The sequence below is a fragment of the Lissotriton helveticus genome, chromosome 1_1 (genome assembly GCF_964261635.1).
Source record: "Lissotriton helveticus chromosome 1_1, aLisHel1.1, whole genome shotgun sequence".
Lineage (NCBI taxonomy): Eukaryota > Metazoa > Chordata > Amphibia > Caudata > Salamandridae > Lissotriton > Lissotriton helveticus.
This window is the reverse complement of record NC_136057.1, coordinates 1,379,027,756-1,379,049,331: the sequence shown is the minus strand read 5'-3', so window position 1 is coordinate 1,379,049,331 and position 21,576 is coordinate 1,379,027,756.

Sequence of the window (21,576 nt, the reverse complement as noted above, 5' to 3'; positions counted from 1 at the left end):
CAGCCTCTTGCATTCACTTTCCCGTGCAGTGGTAGGGAACGCACCGGGATTAACTTTAGAGGTGAAGGCTGCATCATCAGGCTCCCAGGAGTGGGGTGCTCGGTGAGGAATGCTGGGTCCCCAGGAGCAAAGCGGTGGCGACATGCAAATCTCCTGTGCATAGGAGTGCCCATGCAGGGCTTGCGCCAGGCCATGAGCAGGACATCAGAGAGGACTTCATTGTAAGCCTGGGCAGAGTTCGCAGAATTCTGCTACGCGGAACTCCGCGAAGTGCAAAAAAAACTCTGCCCGCTACGCTGAGCTCTGTAAGTGGCGGAGTGCATTAAATAAATTCTGTTTGCTGTGATTTTCAGTGCCAGATGCTTGTCTGCACTGTGCAATTATCGCAAACGGCACCATGCACAGCGCAAGCTGGTGTGCTTCATTTGTGCCGCTCAAGTAGATTTTTACTCGAGCGACAGCTTTCTCAATGCGAACGGACAGTTTCTCAATACGAGACCACTTGCAATGAGAAATCTGACCGCCCGCATTGATAAATCTCGCAGTAGGTTGATTTTCCACGCTTGCCAAGTTGACATTTGACGAATGCGAGCGAGGGAAAAAACTCTGCTCCGCTCTGCGGAGCGTAGTTTTGGGAACTCCGCGAGCTCCGCGTAAGGCGGAGTACAGAAAACTCAGCAAACTCTGCGAGTGGAGCGGAGTTCACCGCCCAGACTTAGTTCATTGAAGGGAAGGAGTGGTTCTGTGTGGGACACTTCCATCAAGATATTGGTTATGACTTCCACCGAAGGTAACAAGAGGTTGAGGACTCCAATTACCCTCTAAACCACCTTTGCAAAGGAGGCCCCTTCCTCCATATTCATACTAGGAGGCGAGACCAGGCCAGTGTCTGGTGATGTGTCCAGACCACTGGCATCAGTCAGGTCCTCATTCCAGTTGTCTTTGGCGAAAGGTTCTTCAAGGGAATCAGGGTAGCTGTAAGGATCCTCAGATCCACCCCAGTCAAGCTCCTCACAGGGCCTGTCAGGAAAAGGAAGCACTGTCTTCAACCCAGAATGTCATGGTCCAGGTAGCACCGGAGTTGACATCAGACAACGCTGGTCCCACTCCAAATCAGAGTCTGGAATGTCTATGGGTTCAGCTTCACCGAAGGGCATCGGCAGTGCCGGGAACAGTTTTCCTGGACTGGATTGCAGCGAAGGCTGTAGATTCACGATCAGAGTTGGTCTGGATCCAGAGGGCCCAACAGGCACTGAGGGCGAAACTACAGGTGGTAACCCAATCAGGATACCTCTTAAGGCACTCCAGAGTGGTCCAGTCACCCACAGATGAAGTACATGGCCCCACAAAATTTCTTGAGTTGGGCAGGAATCGCTCTGGCTCCAAGAAATTCAGGGAGGCACGGAGCAGACCCAATTTCAGGCTCTGCAGGCGGCATGTGGGGGTAGGGCCTAGACTTGTGATGTTCCTACACCTTGTCTGATGACTTGGACCTGTGCAGTGAAGTCAAAGAGCGCTTTGACTTCAAGGTTCTTTTTCTTCTTGTGGGACTTACTCAATGAGTACTTTGACCTCGACGACAGCTGACAGGAACAACTCTGAGAGCGGGCCTGAAACTTTCCAGGTGACTGGGATCTTGAGCCTGAGGATTCGCCTAGTGTCAAGCAGCATGAGCTTCATCGCCTGCTCCCGGATCGCCTTGTGGTTATTGACATTTGAAAAAATATACTACTTAAATGTAGCAGTGTTTAAAATTGTTTTCGGTATTTTATGTTAATAATGTTTCACATCATTTAACGGTCAATAAATGTGTTGTCTCTGCACTTACCTGTGTCAGCTTGATCACTAACTTTATTCTAAAATGTTCTTTAATTTTTGATTTTTTCATTGGATTTTGTAACATTCAATTTAAATTTTTTTAATGTAGTAGAATTTGTAAATATACCTATTTTTGGCTTTGTAGACTTTTATATTATAAATAATTTTTTTATGTTAATTTTAAAATAATGTTAATAAAATTATCTTTGTTAATTAATATTATATATATATTATATAGATAACTGTGTATTATATATTATATAGATATCTGTATGTGTATATATATATATATATTGCTTCACGTAGCAGGCAACTCTCTGGCTTGCAAAAATGAAAGGCACACGCAGAGTTGATTTTAAAGCTTAGGAATGCTTTATTCGGTGCTTGAGTCGCGCTTCGCCTCGCGGCTTTTTAAAAAAAAATATATATATATATATATATATATATACACACATATATATACACATACAGATATCTATAATATATATATATATATATATACTCCGTCGCTCCTGGCTTCGCTGCACAGACGGAGACGCTCCTGGCTTCGCTGCACAGACGTAGACAGACCATCGTATGGTGCTCAAAAAATATTTATTGCCTGCTTTGGTCCTAACGTGTTTCGGCTCTGGGGTGAGCCTTTATCACATGACACGGAGGTAAGCATTTGGTTCATTTTTAAAGTGACAGAGCAGTGTAACACATAACACGTGGTATTAACATCATACTAGACATAGTAAAAATACAGCCCGTTTATGAAGGGTTCAATTATTTTCACGTCAAGAAGAAAATTATTTCGTCAATTACTGCCATAAAAGCACAATAATATAAAATTTTAAATGGTACATCATAAAATAGCATACTAAAATTAAGAGAAAGTGGGAAGTAGGAACAAATAAAAATACATTTTACATTTAAATCTCGGGTAACAAGTAGATGGCAGTGAGAAGAGATTCAGACTCCTTCGAATTATTGGATCATACTATACATTAAGCATGGGCGGATATGTTGATTAAGGGTAGTATATAGCAACATATCAGAGGATGTCATCATATGGCACAATTCATTTAAAAATATAAATAAACTAAAAAGCATGGTTTAAAAAGTGAGCATCAATTAATAACACTTAAAATCTAGGGAAACATTATTAGATAAGGCAGCACCATTTCAAGTCACAACCCTAGCTTTTCACTAAACATCTGCGTTTACACCACATTGCAAAAATAAATTTTGTTATAGCAGCAACAAAAACCGAGTGTGTATCATACTTTAGTAACCGACAAACCTCTATGAAATTTCTAATTCCTACAAAGTTGGAGGACCCATTTAGATCTAGCAGCCTGATATGCGAGACAAAAAAAGATCACATGGGTCTCTGATTCTTCTGTCTCATTACACCCAGGACATGATAGTTTGCTAGCACCCACCCAATTGTTAGTAAATACATAAAGGGGAAGCATCCCGTGTTGGAATTGAAGGAACAATTTCTTGGCTACAAGAGGTTGAATGAGGTCTAAGGCCGGCTCCAATTTATAAAATGATTTAACATCTAGAAACCTAGAGGTTAAACTAGATGTCTCAGTCGCCCTACTAATACACATCAGTCGGTGTTCTTTAAAAGCAGAAGTTAGTGACTGTTTGGAAGTAACAAGACATGATTCCTCAGGTGAAGACCACAAGTCACTCCTTCCTATTTGACGGAGAGCATCCCGAACATAGGATAGCCAAGGGATTTTCTCCGCCCCCAGGATGTGCATGACTGATTTTAATTCCTCTCTACAATTGACCAGCTCTGGGGTACTCCATAGCCGTCACCAATAGAGAGGTGGGCGAGAGGCGATCACTTCGGCAATGGGGAGGATGCCTTAGGGGGATTAACGGGGTAATTTGAGGGAGACCCAACAGTTGCCTTAAGAAATTATTTTCAGTCGCTGTCAGGGTTTTAGTCTGGGAATGGCCCCAATGTTCAGCTCTGTACAAGGTGGCACCCCTTGCTTGAACTTTATAAATTTCTACAGGGGGGCCAATAACCTTTACGGCACAACTCCTATGGACTTTTAGGATCCCCCCACTGGCCTGGATAAGTTTTAATTTTGCCTTGTTGATCTGTGGCCCCCATTCCATTTTGTCATTTAGGGTGAGGCCCAAGTAGTCAAAGACAGGCACCCTCTCTAGGGCCCTGAGGTCCATTTTAGGGTGTGGGCAATTTGTAGAGTCAGCATGGAGGACCATGGATGTATGACGTTACAAGGCAGGCTATTACAACGCCTGCCTTTACAACGCGGTTTTTACATCGCAATCCATCACAACGCATAGTGCTTTTGGGTGTTGGATAGTGAATAGTTTAATTTACTATTCCAACTCCAGTCCCCATGGACACTAGGGAAGGTGTTGGATAGTAAATTAAACTTATTCCCTATTCTAGAGCGCCCCCCAGCGCAATGCGTTGTAATGGTTTGCGTTGTAATGACCGCGTTGAAATGGTAGTGCGTTGTAAAAGTTTTGTTGTAAAGGTTGCTTACCAGGACCATATACTTGGTTTTCTTTATGTTCACCTCAAGATTCCTTTTCTTATAAAACAAGCTAAATGTATCTAAGACGCGCTGCATCCCCACAGGTGTTTTGAATAGGAGCAGCGTGTCATGCGCATACATTAGTGCTGGAATTTTGCGCTGAGCAAGTTTAAGAGAATCTATATCCTTAACTGATAAGAGATCCTCAATTAGCCCGTTTAGAAAAAGGGAGAAGAGGGTTGGTGCAAGAACGCACCCTTGTCTCACGCCCTTCTCTACAATTATTTTCACCAAAGCTAAAAGTAGTCCACTGTCAGAATTAAACATATTAAATATATTAAAATATATCCATTAATAATATCTATAAATACGTCCATACATATAAATGTGTGACATCCTTAATTTAATTTAATTTAAAATTGAGGTCACGAATAATACTTATTTCTTATTGTAGACCGCTGTTGCTGGTGTGTCCTTCTAGTTCTAATGAATACTCTATTGTTGCTGTCTATGTTGTTGTTGGCTACCCGCTATGTGTTTGTGACTAATTAGTGCAAAATAACAATTGTGTTTAAAGTGCTAGTGTGTTTGTGGTGTATTTCTCAATTACTGGTCAGACTCCTTATATAAAGTATAAGTATTCTAGCATAATGCTTGACATTAGTATATCCATATTTTACTTGGATATGGATACCATCATAATTGTTCATTAGTTCCGTTACGGTAAAATACCCAAACGGAAAACATGTTTCTGGCAATGTGTTGTTTTGTGTTGTAACTTGAATCGGCTTTTGCTTATTTAGTGTAACTCTGGGTCCATCTTGAGTATTAGATATCTGTTATATTGTTAGTTGTGATATCATAGTTCACTTATTGGAATCATCACTTTTTACTGACCTTGAACTGGAATCACAGGAGCCTACTGACCATTATGGCGACCTTTAGGATTTCCCTGATCTTTATAAAGATTCTGTGCAAATACGAAAATAGATAAATAAATATGCATCGTCAGTATCCATACTCATATATACATGTCCATGTGCAAATAAATAGATAGAATAATTCTGTTGTAAACATTTCATCATAAAACGTAGATAATATCCATAAAAACATACAAATATAAATATAAATACTGATATATAAATATATATAACTATATGAAATGATGTAATACAATAATACATTTGTGTATATATGAAGGGGAATCCTGTTGTTTCTTATGTCTTTTGGTCACTAATAAGTTGCAACTCCTGATGTCTTAATAACTGTATTTTTAGGTAATTTTGACATATACAGATTCAATATGCAGTTCAAAGTCATGTTCTTAAGTCTGATATGATTCCCGTAATAGTGTTACTCCCAAGTTTGTTCTAACAAAATTAGATTGATGATTCTCTCTAAAGTGACGTGCTACTGGGTAGGTGTTGTCCTGATTGCTAATGGCCCTGAGATGTTGTAGTATGCGGTTGTGTACTGCTAGTTTAGTGCTTCCCACATACAGAAGGTTGCATGAACAAGACAGGATATAGACCGCGTGATCAGTCTTGCATGTGAGCAGTTTACTGATGGAATGTTTCTTATTACTGAATGGAGTGCCATATTCAGTCTTATTCACTCCATGCTGACATGCCTTGCAGGTTTTACAACGAATGAAACCTTTTCGATTTTGAAGCCAATTGGTTGTATCTATGGTCTCAGGACTTGTTGATACAAGCTGATCCCTCATAGAGGGACCTCGACTGTAAGTCAGTGACACTCTCTGTGGTAGATGTGGTCCAATTATTGGGTCGCTGAGCACTAATGGCCAATTTTTCTGTATGATTGCCCATAACTGATTGTGTTGGTTCCTATACTGGAGTATAAGTCTGAAGTTCTTGTCACTGGCTGTTTTGTTTGCAGGGCATTGATCTATATCTTGTTGGCTGTTAGCAACTGTACTCTTAAGTAACTCCTCTCTAGGTTTACTCATAGACTTACTAATGGCAGACTCTATGATCTTATCAGTGTATCCTCTTTGTCTGAATTTTTTCTTGCATTCTATCTGTGCCCTGATGAGGTCCTCATGATCACTATGGAGCCGCCTCATCCGCAGCATCTCGCCATAAGGAATACTGTTGACGAGGTGCCGCGGATAGATATATATATATCTATATGTGCACCAGAAAATCATACACTTTCCAACGCGTGAAAAACAAGCCCTCCAATTGAGAGTGGGTAGCAGGAAGTTCTTTCTATTGTAGCGGGTAGCCCAACAGCAGACCATAATGCATTTAGGCCCAGCCGGGTCTTAATCATGTGCAAATTAGAAAGTGCAGTTGCTTGTGGATTTAAATATACTGCAACATCAAACAGTGAAGAAGGACCAGAGTGCAAACATATCATGAATACACTGTCAATCAGTAGTTAAAGGTCAAGGTTTCTTGTTGTTTAGGGGATCATATGGCACTCATGGTAACCAATAATCTGTAAATATATTGCTAATGCACCCACTTTAGAAATATTCGAGTTGGTAAGTCAATGATCTCAGTGCCCTCGTATTGACAGGACGTCAATGTCCATAATGCCTTGCAACTGTGAAAAAGCATCATTGCATCCTTCCTTTTAACACAGAGTCATTAAATGCCTTGTTTATAATTATGAAAAAATGATGCCCTCTTTTTGCCTCATATGGAGTAAATTCCATGTAGGGCTGAGCAGCAACACTAATATCACATTATATCCAGAGGACTTATCCTCGTGCGCTTGTTGTTATCATCTCAATGTCAGTAACTGCTCTTTTAAGCATCCACTGTTCTCTCACACTAGAAGTGCAAGGGCTAATAGCCCCAGAAACCCTGGCTGCTTCCAAAGACTCAGCATGCGGGCTTCCCGTTCTGACAGTGGCAGAGCCTCTAGTGAACAGTGGCAACAAATCAGCATAATCCTCTGTGGTACCAAGCTCCGACCCGCCAGGCGGGGCATCCTTATGCTTCAAGGTTCATTTGCCCAATGTTAATCTGGATGCCCGCCGTCTTCGTTTAATCTGCCACAGAAGATTATGCTGAGTTGCTGCCACTTTTCACGGTTTTCAAGAGTGGGAGAACATTGGATGTTCTAAAGAGCAGGTACTGATATTGAGAGGATAACAACGAGTGCACAAACAAATCTTACAGTCCTTTACCTTCTGTGAAAGCACAACAAAGATTTACAAGTTAGTGCCAATGCTAATGGGCCTAATTATACCTGGGGAGTGGACCCACATGGTCCACCTCCCCTTCAAAAAAGTCCATGGGGGATGGGGGTTCCCTAGTGCCTAATGAGGCTCAGGGAGGGGCATCTACATGGCCGCCTCACCTTTTTTATTGGTATGACCCTCGGAGATAGGATCCCGGGGGCCTAAGGCTTGGGGAGGGTGTCTGCACATCCCCTCCCCTTACATTTTGGCCCTAGTGGATAGAGTGCCCGGGGGCCCAAACAGTCTTGGGCAGGGGTGCTGCAATATCCCCCTCCCATTTTTTATTATATTTGGCCATGGGGGATGTGGTCCCTTGGGCCTATTAAGGCTCCGGACGGTGGCTGAAAGCCCTTCTCTCCTGTTTTATTGTATTTGAACCCCTCCCCTTAATATATACTTTTGGCCCTACGGGGTGGGGTCCCCGGGCCTGAATGCCGACCCTATGCTGTGCATGGCAAAGGCAGTGTGCAGTGTGTGGTTGGCAGAGTGCTCGGGGTTTGACCACAGGGCCTGGTGGCAGGCCAAGCCCTGTGATCAGTCCCCTGCTGCGCACGGCCAAGGTCTATGCGCAGCATGAGGTTGTCTGCCTGCTGGGAGTTGAAAGCAGGGCCTGTCTACAACACAGGCCCTGTGTCTAACCCGATGTCAAGCGTGAGCAAAGGCTGTGTGTGGCACTGGGTTGGCTGCCTTCGGGTGGCTGCCTGGGGGGTGTGGGACGCAGGGACTGCAGCCAACCCCACACCTTGTGTGATAAAAAGCTTTGAGCAGTGTGAAATTGGCTGCCAGCGGGGGGGCGGCTGCCTCTGAGTGGATTGGCCACACGGCCTGGCCACAGGCCAGTCCCTGTTACCAACCCTGTACTGTCCGTGCCCAAAGGCCATGTGCAACAGGGGTTGGTTGCCTGGGCGGTGGGGTGGTGTTTGCTGCAGGGCCAGGCCACAGGCCAGGGCGTTGGTGTTATGTATGATTATAAAATAATACTTTATGTTAACCTAGAACTTCACTGAAAGAACTAAAGGTTAAAGTAATGTTATAGCTAGGTGGGACAAAAAGATCTGTTTTTGTTTAAAAAAAACTTAGTGATTCACTGAAGACACCAAAGGTTAAAGTAATGCTATAGTTAGGTGAATATATCAGTGACAACATTAACGTTTTGAACAACAACAACAAAACACAGAAATTCACCAGTTATAGTTAGCAGAGGTAACTATACGTTGTACACCCTCCATGCACTGCTTATGACCTTGAATATGACATCACTCATTACATATTCTATGACATCATTTATGACATCACAGATGACATCTCAAATGACATAATTGATGACACCACTGATGACATCATCCAAGCTTCTTTTACACACATTGCTCTATAAACTAGTATGGCATTAGAAGCCTGAAAGCAAGTACAAAGTAGTTCAGAATAAAATGAAGCCTCATTAATGCCATCACAGATACATGCCTCCTAGGGGCAGTGCTTGGGCTGTCACTTCGAGACATACTGTATTCAGGATATGGGCTTTATGCTCTGCCCATGGTCCGCCCATGTTTTTAACTGACTCCTGTAACTGTCTTTTGTAAATGCTTCTTTTTTATTGGTTAATTTCTTTTGTAGTTCCTCCTTAGTCCATCATTTTCTACTGTTGTAACCTCCCATAAGGACTACCCCCTTTTACATGTGGCCTTACTCAGGACATTTGATTTACTGTTTCACAGCACTCTTTTGTTAATCACTTTGTCGTAGCTGTAGTTGCAGAAAAAACATCTGCATACTTCCCCAACCCCACTAACCCTGACATTTTGTTCTTCTAATTGTTCTTGTCATTTTGCGTGTGTTTTGTTATGCATTCAGTTGCATTAGCGAGCGTTGATCGTAAAAGCGTGTGCAAGGCAGCATTATATATATGTTTTGTGGCACGCTGCGCTTGATCTTAAACAGTGACGGCTGCGCATCTTGTTGTGCACTGCTCGCCCAACTCAATGTTTTTTCTGCCAGCTTAAACAATGGCGGCAGCGCTTCTTGTTCTGCACGGCTCGCCTAACTCAACGATTTGTTTCCCCAGGGCGGCATACCGCCCTACATCTTTAATAATGGCGGCTTGTCTTGTGGGCGGATCGCCCAACTCAACACTCGGTGCTAAAACTTTTGAAGCACTCTTTGTTGCCAGACTGTTGTGTCCAGCAATGTAAACACAACAGCACATCTCCTATCAAACCAGCCCCCAACACATAATTACACTTGCACATTACACACCCAGCGCAGGCGCACTGGTGCTGGTTGCTGTTCCATCGCCAAAGTAAAAGCCTGGCCTGGCAAGAAGCAGGTAAGAGGCAGCTAATAGCAGGGTCAGAGCAATAGGCACTATGGGACCCAGTAATTTCATGCCCGGCATGTTAATCCCCGTACAATGCCTGCAAATATGTAATCACACTATAGAGGGTTGAATTTGCGCTGCAGGCACCAGTACTGGAACCCCTGCACCGTGCAACTTGTAACCATGGCCTAAGAAGGCTCAATATCGTGAGCATTTTTTTTTATATGTGCTCATTCAATAACAATAAGAACTTTTGGACCTCAGTGCATTATGTGTATAAAACTTCATCAAAGAGATTACTTTCAATTTCACAGTGAACACATATGCATCCTGTCCACGATCATACCATTCCATACAACTTTACAATTATATTGTTGTCTTTAGCAGACTGTAACTGGTCTCCGATTAACAAAGGCCGTTCAAGGTCCCTTTGTAAAAACAAGCATTTACAATGCAACAGGTCTCGCATTACTAAAGGTTTGAGCTATTGGCATTGCAAATAATAATGCAACAACAATAGCTCTAACTTTCAGTAATGCGAGGCCTATTGCATTGCAAATGGTTGTTTTGCTTTGCCATCACTTGATGGATTTGCATGAAACATGCAATGAAGTACCCAAAGTGGATGGTTTTAAAAAAAAAAAGTTTTGTGCATATCCATTGAATTTTGTCACAGAAATAGATGGATAGATGGATAGATGGATAGATAGATGGATAGATAGATGGATAGATAGATGGATAGATAGATGGATGGATAGATGGATAGATAGATGGATAGATAGATGGATAGATAGATGGATAGATAGATGGATAGATAGATGGATGGATAGATGGATGGATAGATGGATAGATAGATGGATAGATGGATAGATAGATGGATAGATGGATAGATGGATAGATGGATAGATGGATGGATGGATGGATGGATGGATGGATGGATGGATGGATGGATGGATAGATAGATAGATAGATAGATAGATAGATAGATAGATAGATAGATAGATAGATAGATAGATAGATAGATAGATAGATAGATAGATAGATAGATAGATAGGTAGATAGATAGGTAGATAGGTAGGTAGGTAGGTAGGTAGGTAGGTAGGTAGGTAGGTAGGTAGGTAGGTAGGTAGGTAGGTAGGTAGGTAGATAGATAGATAGACAGACAGATATTCACTGAAAAAAGACGAACGTCAAAGTAGAGTTATACAGGAGGAAGGTAGAAACATTTTAACGTGCACTAAAACATCTTAGAAATTCACTGAAAAACACTATCATTTAAAAACAAAAAACATTGAAAATTCACCAGTTATACTTATCTGACAAAAGTATAAATTGAACTGCCATAGATTTCAGATGTCATCAGTGATGTATTATGTGAGGCAATAAGCAGTGAATCCCAGTGATGCAAGTTATGAAATCAAGTTACTTACCTGTAACTTCAGTTATCCAGTATTGGTATCTTTCATAGATTCACATGCCTGAATCATTCCCTGTCGCCGAGGCGGGAGTCCCACGGTATATAAAAAAGCAGTGCCAAAAGTAAATTACAGTAGTAGGCCCTATGAGAAGGCCTGAGGCCTAGATTGTAGTAGCCTATCTACCTCATCATGCTAAAAAGACCAAAGTCTTTGCTCCAACCAATCAGCTCATAGCACCCTCTAGAACCCTCTCTGCAGAGCCAGTTCTCCTCAGATTTTCGTTAGCACAAGTGGGAATGAGTATCCCAAAATTTGAGAACTGACTCTCCGGGGAGGAGGGTGGGTGCATGTGAATCTATGTAAGATACCAATACTGGATAACTGAAGTTACAGGTAAGTAACTTGTTTTCTTATCCAGTATTGGGGTATCTTTCATAGATTCACATGCCTGAATCAGAATAGCAAGCAGTAAGCCAGGCAAAAGTCGGTTGCGGATGGTGGGAGGCTTATCGTGGTACACTCCCATAAACTTATGTTTAACAACCAACAATTGCAAAGTAAATGATCTACTAATAAACAAACAAGACTAAATTCCAAAGAGTAGTCATATAGTATTCCACAGGAAAGGAATATTAGCATAACATAAACAAGTAAACTGTAATACATGTATTTATTTTATCTTTACAAAAATATTGAATAGTAAACACTCATTATAAAATGACCCAAACATTGTTACCTGAATATGTTCTTATGGAAACAGGTGATGTAAAACCGCTTGACCAACTGCCGCATCCTCTCGATTTGCTGATTGCAGGCAGTAATGTCTTGTAAACGTGTGGACATTCTTCCATGTTGCAGCACAGCAAATGTTCTCTAGTGTCACTCCTGCAAACAATGCTGTAGACGCTGCCACAGCCCTTGTAGAGTGAGACCTTACAGGCCTTTGTAGTGGCAGGTTAGCCTTAACATGGCAGAAATGGATCGCAGAGGTTATCCATCTGGAAATTGTGGCTTCAGTGACTGCTTTTCCCAGTGTAGTTTGGCCATAAGCCACGAATAGCTGATCTGACTTCCTGAAGTTCTTTGTTCTTTGAAGATAAAACTTTAAACATCGTTTAATGTCCAAAGAATGTAGTGTTCTTTCCACCGGGGTTGTAGGATTTTGGAAGAAAACCCGCAATTTCACTGGTTCATTCAGATGGAACTGAGAAGGCACTTTGGGTATGAAAGTTGGATTTGTTCGAAGAGTGACATACTCTTGAGAAAAATGTAAGAAAGGTTCTTTGATACTGAAAGCCTGAATTTCTCCTATTCTCCTGGCAGAAGTTAGGGCTAAAAGTAGGGCGACCTTCCATGTCAAGAATTTAAGGTCGGCTTTGTGGATCGGTTCAAACGGGTGCTTCATCAGCTGTGAGAGGACCGTGTTGAGTTCCTATTCCGGTGGTGAAGGTTTAACTGGAGGATAAGTCCGGAAAAGACCCCTCATGAACTGTTTAATTAGCGATGAAGAGCATAGTGATGGAGTGTAAGCCACTTTCCTGAACCTGGATAAAGCCCCTAAATGGACCTTTATGGACGAGAAAGAAAGACCAGAGTGAGCCAAATGTAAAAGATAAGGCAGATTTTTTTCCGTTTGAGCTTTGATAGGGTGTAAAGAGTTTGAAGTTCACCAGGAGCAGAAACACTTCCATTTGGGATGATAAGTCTTCAACGTGCTCTAGGCTCGTGCTTTCTTCAAGATGTCACGGCAGTCTTGAGGAATTTGAAGGTGTTGAAATTCAAAGAAGTTAGGAGCCATGCGTGCAATTTCAGAGATTGAGGGTCTGGGTGAAGTAGCTGACCCCCGTTGCGTGACAGTAGTGTTGGAGTCTGTAGAAGTTTGATCGGAGGCTCCTGTGACAGCAACATGAGCTCCTGATACTAATATTGATGAGGCCATCTGGGAGCAATTAGAAGGAGACGGCAGCTCTCCAATTTCATCTTGCGCAACACTCGCAGAATCAGTGGGATCGGAGGAAAGGCGTAAGCATAGATCCCTGACCATCGCATGGACAGGGCATTCCCTCTGGATCCCTGTTGAGGGTATCTGCTGGCATAATACCAGCATTTCTTGTTCTGCTGGGTCGCAAATAAGTCCAATGTTAGTTTGCCCCAAGTCTGAAACACCTTGATCAATTGCTTGTTGTCCAGCTCCGACTCGTGGCAATCTGACAAGAATCTGCTTAGTTTGTCTGCCAGGGTATTGTGCAGACCCCTGACATGTTCCGCCTTGAGAATTATGTTGTGAAGTGTCAGCCATACCCATAACTCTTGAGCCTCTTTTGATAATGTAGCTGACTTTGTCCCTCCCTGTTTGTTTACATAAAACATGCTGGTGGTATTGTCCGTTCGGACCAGGACTGAAGACCCCGCGATTCTGGGGAGGAACGCTTGTAGAGATAGAAAGATGGCTCTCAACTCTAGACTGTTGGTGTGGCATTTCTTGTGTTTCTGAGACCATTTGCCTTGCACCTGCAAGTCTTGGAGATGGCCTCCCCAGCCCTGCATGGACGCATCCGTCGTCAGGACGAAGTCTGGAGGAGTTTGCAAGAATTTGAGTCCTTGTCTTAGATTGTGTAGTTGTGTCCACCATTGAAGAGCATCCACCATGCGTGGGGTGACTTTGATAATGTCCTCGAAGGAGCCTGTCGCTTGTTCCCATTGAAGTTGTAGCTCCTCCTGTAGAGGCCGCATTTTGAGACGTGCCAGCGGAATGAGATTTATGGCTGAAGAACACTTTCCCAGAAATGATGCGAAGAGGCAAACAGAAAGTGACTTTCTTTTTGATAGCTTTATGGCCAATGCCTGTAGACGGAGCTGCCTTTCTTGAGACAAGAATGCCTTGCATTGTATCCTGTCCAGACAAGCTCATAGGAAGAGCAGGATTCTTCTCTGGATCAATTGAGACTTGTTTTCGTTGCCAGTGAGACCTAGGGATGCAAAGAGATTGCGGCACACTCTTATGTCATTCTGCACCCTGCATTTTGATGGACCTTTGACCAGCCAGCCGTCCAAGTACGGGAAAACCTAGATCCCTGATGAGCGTAGTGCTGCCGCTACCGGGGCCAGGCACTTTGTAAAAATCCTTGGAGCCGACTTGAGGCCAAATGGGAGTACTTTGAACTGATAATGGGCGCCAGCCACAGAGAAACGGAGATACTTCGATGTTTTGGGTGAATTGGGATGTGGAAGTATGCGTCTTCCATGTCCAAAGAAGCCATAAAATCTCCCTCGTTGAGGTAATTTAACATTTCCAAAAGAGTGACCATGCGGAAACCCTGCTTCTTGAGATATTTGTTGAGATTGCGCAGGTCGAGGATCGGTCGCCATTCCCCTGATTTGTTTTTTTATGAGCAAAAAGCAGGAATAGAAGCCTGTCCGCCTCTGATGTACTGGAACTTTTTCTATAGCGTTCTTGAGGAGCTTTGAATGAACTTCCGTGAACAATAAGTGAAGACGAGGGGGAGGGGTACCCCTGGGCGGAGTTATTGGTGGTTTGGTGACAAACTCCAGGGTGTGACCATGCTGAACTAAGTCCAGTACCCACTGATCGGATGTAATCCACTGCCACTGTTTTTGAAAGGCAGATATCTTCGCACCCACAGGGAGGGAAGGAAGTAAGGTTGGCGCCCGGCTGATCTCACAGTTTTCTGTGAGTGTGTCACCCTTGATTGTTTGTGCTCTTTCGTCCGCCTTGGCGAGAGAAACTAGCTGTTCCGGACTGGCGATAAGAAGACTGATAATTTTGCCGGTACTGAGGCTGATATTGTCTGCCTTGTTGGTAGTAGCTTCCTCTAGAGGAGTATCCACGTCCTCTAGCACCTCTAAAAGATCCTCTCTTATACTGTATCGAACCTAGGGATCTTGCGGTGTCAGTATCCATCTTGATTGCCTGGACAGCCTCGTCGATGTGTTTCCCAAATAGAGACTCTCCGTCATAAGCCATGTCCAGGATCTTTAGTTGGGCTTCGGGCCTAAAGGTGGTAGCCTTTAGCCATCCCTGTCGTCTGAGAGCCGCAGCTCCTGCCAGCTGTCTAAAGTTCGTATTTGCAATATCCAAAGCTCAGTCGATGGTTTCTGCAGCTGTACGTTCCCCCTCCATTAAGATCTTGCGTGCCTCCTGCCTTTTATCCTCTGGGATTAGATTAATCATACCAGCCATCTCGGACCACATTTGGCCATCATAGTGCCCTATAATCGCCAAAGAATTTGCAGCTCTGATCGAGCCAGCAGCCATGGTGGAATTTCTTTTACCGATAAGGTCCAAACGACGCCCCTCCTTTGGCGGTGGTGTAGTGATGGGGGTGGCTGGGTTTTTCGATCTTTGTTGCACGGCCTGCGAGATGACCGAATCCGGCCGCGGGTGTCCAATGAGGCATGCAGGACTATTGAGAGGAGCGCGATATTTTTTATCAATCCTTGGTAACACGGCCGGCACAGAAGCAGGGTTTTTCATCACTTTGACGCCTTCTTTCCAGATATAATCTATAATAGGAATGGCTCTTGACACCTTCCTAGTTTCTTCTTTAAAATCATGAAGAAAACATTCTGTCTGCTCCACTGTTACCATCAACTGAAAGCTCGCTGCATGAGATTATGGAATACACCTATATTTTCAGGCGGTGAGTCTGAAGGTTGTGGGGTTGGTGGAGACGGCATGGGAATAACAACTGAGAATTATTAGGTAACTCTCCTTCCTCTACTTCTTCATCTGAATAAGTGTCCGGGGTCTGTGTAGGCAAAGCAGGTTGTGGAGTTTCTGTGACCAGAGACGTGGGTGGTGGAACCTCAGGTTGAGGAACGGGGACAGCAGGTTGGTCTGGAGGCACGACCTATTGAGGTGGAAAACGTTTGTATAGTCTGCCAGCATAGCCTGTAAATCTTGGATGAGGCTTGGTGGTAAATGACTGGCCTCTGAAACCTGAGACCGCCTCTGGTATTCTGTATGATGAGGTACTACAATGTCCTCCTGATAATAATGCCCGGAATAAGTATCCTCTTCTTCATCATCCTCCTGGCATTTAATATTCAATTCTGAGGGAGGTTGAGCTATTCCGAAAGCTCCCTCATTGTCATCATCCTCAAAATCCTCCTCTTCGTCATCAGCATGAGTCTCTAGGAGACGAGAGGGCATAAGTGGCGAGATGTAAGATCCTTGCTGTCTCTGGTATGATACTAATTGAAAGATATTTGAAGAAAGTGGTGTAGAGAAAGAGTGTTTCGCAGTTAAAGGCTTAACTGAAGCAGTATCTATTGGTCTTGATGACACCGGTGATAATGGTGACTTTCATAGCTGTACTGTCACAGTCGTCGACGACAGGTTCATCGTCGACGACGAAGGATTCGTCGTCGATGGAATCGACGTCGACCGGACCGCCGTCGATGGACTCGACGCCGACGGGACTGCCGACGACGGGACAATCGTCGACGGGCTCGACGTCGACAGGGCCACCGTCGACGGACTCGTCGTCGATGTCGTCGACGGGCTCATCGTCAATGGACCTTGCTTCTCCGTCGACGAGACGGTCGTCGACTGTACCGTAGATGACTTAATCGACGGGGGCCTCTTTGTCGACGAGTGCTTCTTCGTCGACGAGGCTGTCGTCGACGAGAGTTCTTTTAGCCACAATGCAGATTCTAGTAGACAGGATAGGAGAGGTGATGGCTGTAGTAGAGATCATAGCCGTCGAAGAAGTAGAAGTTGAGATGGTAGTCACAGGTGAGGAGACAGAAGAGCTCTTACTCACGGTTTTCCTTGAAGATTCCTTGATAGCTGAGGCTCCAGAGATAGAAGATGGAGATCTCTGTGAAGAGCCTGAAGTGGAGTGGGAAGTTTTAACATGTTTTCTCCCCTCACTTGGATAATCCTTTTGAGATTTCGCTCTCTTACTGGAGGTAGAGGCTCTGTCTTCATAATCAGTAGAAGAGGATTTTATCCATAAAACGACTCTGGCCTCCCTATCCCTTAGCGTCTTAGAAGGGAAGGTGCGGCAGATCTTACAACTTTTTGCCTCATCTTTAGGATAAAGGCAATAAATGCATTCCTTATGGTGGCCATCCACATGGACCCTTTTCTTCTCACATATTCTGCAAGGTCTAAACAAGGCCTTTTTGTCAGACATCCTGAAGCTTAGAGAAAATTGAGTCAAGACTCGGAGACTCCCTTCCACACGACGTGCGGTAAAAATCTGAGGAGAACTGGCTCTGCAGAGAGGGTTCTAGAGGGTGCTGTGAGCTGATTGGTTGGAGCAAAGACTTTGGTCTTTTTAGCATAATGAGGTAGATAGGCTACTACAATCTAGGCCTCAGGCCTTCTCATAGGGCCTACTACTTTAATTTACTTTTGGCACTGCTTTTTTGTATACCGTGGGACACCCGCCTCGGCGACGGGGAATGATTCGGGCATGTGAATCTATGAAAGATACCCCAATACTGGATAAACTTATGTCAGTTACATATAACTGGTGACATTTCCTGTTTTTTTTTGTTTTTAAACCGTAGTGCTTTTTTACAGCCTTTTTAAGGTTTTTTAACATATTTAAAATCGTAATTCTTTCCTCACATAAAACACCACTTTAACCTTTGGCTTTTTCAGTAAATGTCTATACTTTTATTAACATACAGTAATACCAATTATATGTGCATGTATGGCATGCACCCACCCCCGATTCCTGGTTGCACACTTAAATAATATTGCCCCTCCCCCCAACTGACAGGCCACTGATGGAAGTATCTTTTACTCAATATGTCCGACTTTATTTTCATGTGGCTGAGGAAAATAGTGTGAATTTACAGAAAATACTCTCTGATTTTACTTCTAGAGCACCTTCCATAACCTGTATGAGACAATCATGAAAAAAATGTATTCTCTCAAACAAGGTTCATCAAATCCCAGGATAGGATAAGCATTTTACATAGGGTAAAATCCCCTTAGATTACACCACCATGTCTAAAATTAGTATGTTAATACCAACAAATGATTTATAATGTGATTTAAATCTGTTAAATCATCAATTATGTCATTTGAGATGTCATCAATGATGTCATAAATTATGTCATAGAACATGTCATGCGTGATGTCATATGTGAGGACATAAGCAGTGCATGGCGGGGGCGTAGGTTATAGTTAGTGCTACTATCCATAAGTGCTGAAATTCTGTGGTTTGTTTTAGTTAAAATCTTTAACATTGTCACAGAGAAATTTACCTAACTATAATGTTACTTTAACCTTTGTTCTTCCATTGCAATTCGAAGGTGTTTGTTAAATGAAAAGAGATTTATTTCTACACCCAAGTATGACATCACTTTAACCTTTGTTTTTATCGGTGAATTTCTAGGGATTTTTATTAAAAATGTACTCTTTTTGTGAGTGGTTTTTTATTGGAACAAAACAAGATATGGTTCACAGAGCAAAATGTTGGTAAAATGTGTGTGAGAATAAAACAGATAAATATTTCAATGGGAATTGTTAATGTGCTCAGTTATTTGAACTCTGATATAGAGATATGTCACCAGTATTCTTTTTGTGAGGTGTCATTACTATTGTGAGATGATAACTACATGCTCGCTGGACACTCACGAGATTTTAAAGATCTAAATTTCACTGTCATCTATTGTATATGGTTCTTCATCATGTTTTCAGTTTCTATTTAATGCAAATGTATAATACCGTAGTGAATAAAAGATGGTTGGATATTTTTTTTTTAAGTGATGGCTCTCACAAGACGCTCGTAGTAGCCAGGAGCACAATCCCCTGAGTGGACCTCGAGAGGGCTCTACTTCCTGTTTGGCTCTCCCAACTGACTCGCAAGATCGCACATTTTGTATTAAGTTAATTATAATATTTTCATCTAATTTTGACCAAAATAGAACATTAGACAAGTTGTTTGAGGTAGAAAAGTGAATTGTGTACTGCTCTATAGAGGATACAAAAAGAAAGTATTTTTTTACAGTCTTGCAAGATGCTTGTGAGACACTCACAAGAGGGCCAGGAGAGGAAGAGCACCCTAAGCAAGGATTCTGATTGATTCATATGAATGTCTTTTATTTAGAAGTAGAAGATTCCATCCTTTTTGCTTTATTTCACTATTGCACTTTGGTGAGAGTAGACATATTTGGCTTGCTCTCCTAGCCTGTCTCCCTTTGAGTAGAAGGATGTCTTCATCTGATTCAGATGAACAGCCAGGGGCTTCGGCAACACCTCAGCCACCCAAGGAATCCTTGGTGCAGTAATTCTTTTAAATGAGGCCAGGTGCCAAGAAGGTATCTGCGATGGACATGACCTATAAACTTTGCAGCAACGAGTTTAGCCGGGGAAGCATAAATAAATAACATAGTACAAGTACCACAGGGATGTGGAGACACCTGAGGTCTATGCATCAAGAAATGCTTGCATGAGCAGAGTTGGCTTGTGCTGCGGCGCTAGCAACTCTACAGGGTCTTCAACATCATTTGCTTCAGGAGATACGAGATAGTGCCTGCGCAGGTTCTAAGAGCACAAGTGGGCAATAACCCAGATTTTTTTTTATAAAATGCTATGTTGCTGCTTGTGCAAGCATATCATTTTTTTTCATCAGAGACAAGCAGGTCTGCCCAGGACAAGCTTGCCCAAGAGCATAAGTATCCCCCCAGGCAGTAGTTTTTTTTAACATCTTTTTTGTAAGTTTTTCTTTTTAAGGAGATGTTGTTGGTGCTTGTTTAACACCTCATGTTGCATATTTTTGTCCTACCCTATTAAAAGTGTTTTAATTCAAAACAATGTTAAATATTTTTTTAAACTCAAAAGTAATTATAGTGGTTTCAAATTGTTAACAAAAACGGCTCTTTTCAGAGTTACCCTATATTTTCAAGATCTATGTTATTTGTACTATATTTCCCTTGTTTCCCCTTCTCCAACGCTATCATGAGATTCTTGCAAGAGACAGGGAGGCAATCCCTCATGTGCAGTCTGAGGGGGCAGTGCGTCCTGGTGTGCTCTTGCTAGCCTCCTGCAAGATGGTACTTTTTATAATGGACTTTGCATTTACACTGAATTAATCCTGATGTAGTACGTATACTTTATATACAGCAGAAGAGTAACAGTGTGTTTTATTTAATGAAATGGAATCCATTGTATAAGTGTGGGAAAAATAAATCATTTAGATTTATAAAAAAACAATTGTTTTATCTGCATGAGATGAACATTGGTACATAGCACACACTGATACTCATTATTTACTTTAAGTCCATTTATTATTAGAAAAATGTCAATCACTACTGTTTTAATGATCCCGTGAAAGTCTTGCAAGATTGCAAAAAAATTTTTAGAAGAATAATTTACACTTTGCTTTATTTCAGAACGTATGACTTATATGCCAATTAGTAGTGTGTGGGGAGAAAGTAGACTATTAAATGAGACCTTTTAACAGTATGACAACAGTGCAAATGTGGTTGTAAGGTGGAAGTTGTATCTCACTGACACCTCTCCATAGCCTAACAACTGTGTATAGTAGACTATGGGAGATACTGGCCTCTGCAGTAAAACCTGGCATGAAGGTAACCACTGTGTAGAGTAGGGTGTAAAGAGATACTGCCTCTCCACACACACCTATCCCCTGACTCAGCAGTATGCATAGTAGGGTGAGGAAGGCACACACCTCACATGTAAGACCTTACTAATCCATAGTAAGTATAACAAGTACTGACCTCTCCACTGAGACCTGGCCCCAGGAAAATAACTATATAAATTAAGATTCAGGAATGAATTTCACTGCCCAGTCACAACTCTCCCAGGATTACAGAGATATACATTTTCCTCTAAACTAACACCTATCTCCAAGACAACATGGATGTGCAGTATGGTGCTGGCAAGGAATGGGCTCTCTTCTGACACCTCTCCCTAGAACAACAGGGGTATGCAGTGGGGTCTGAGAAGGGAGTGACCTGTCTGCTAACACATCTTGCCAGGGTGAGAGGTGTCTGTAGTTGAGTTTCAGAAAATGTTATCTCTCTGCTCATACCTCTAACCATGCTGTCAGATATGCATAGAAGGCTGTTAGGAGGAATGGTCCTGTTTGCTGACAGATCTCTCTTGCATGATAAGTCTTCATAAAACATTGTGGAAAGAGACTGGTCCCTCTCCTGTGACCTGTGTCTTGGATGAAGGCTTTGCATATTAGGATGTAAAAAGGGGCTTACCTCTCTGGTCACAGCTCTCCCCAAGATGACAGATGTACAAGTGAAGTGTACGGATGAAATGACCTCTATGATGATAAGTCTGTC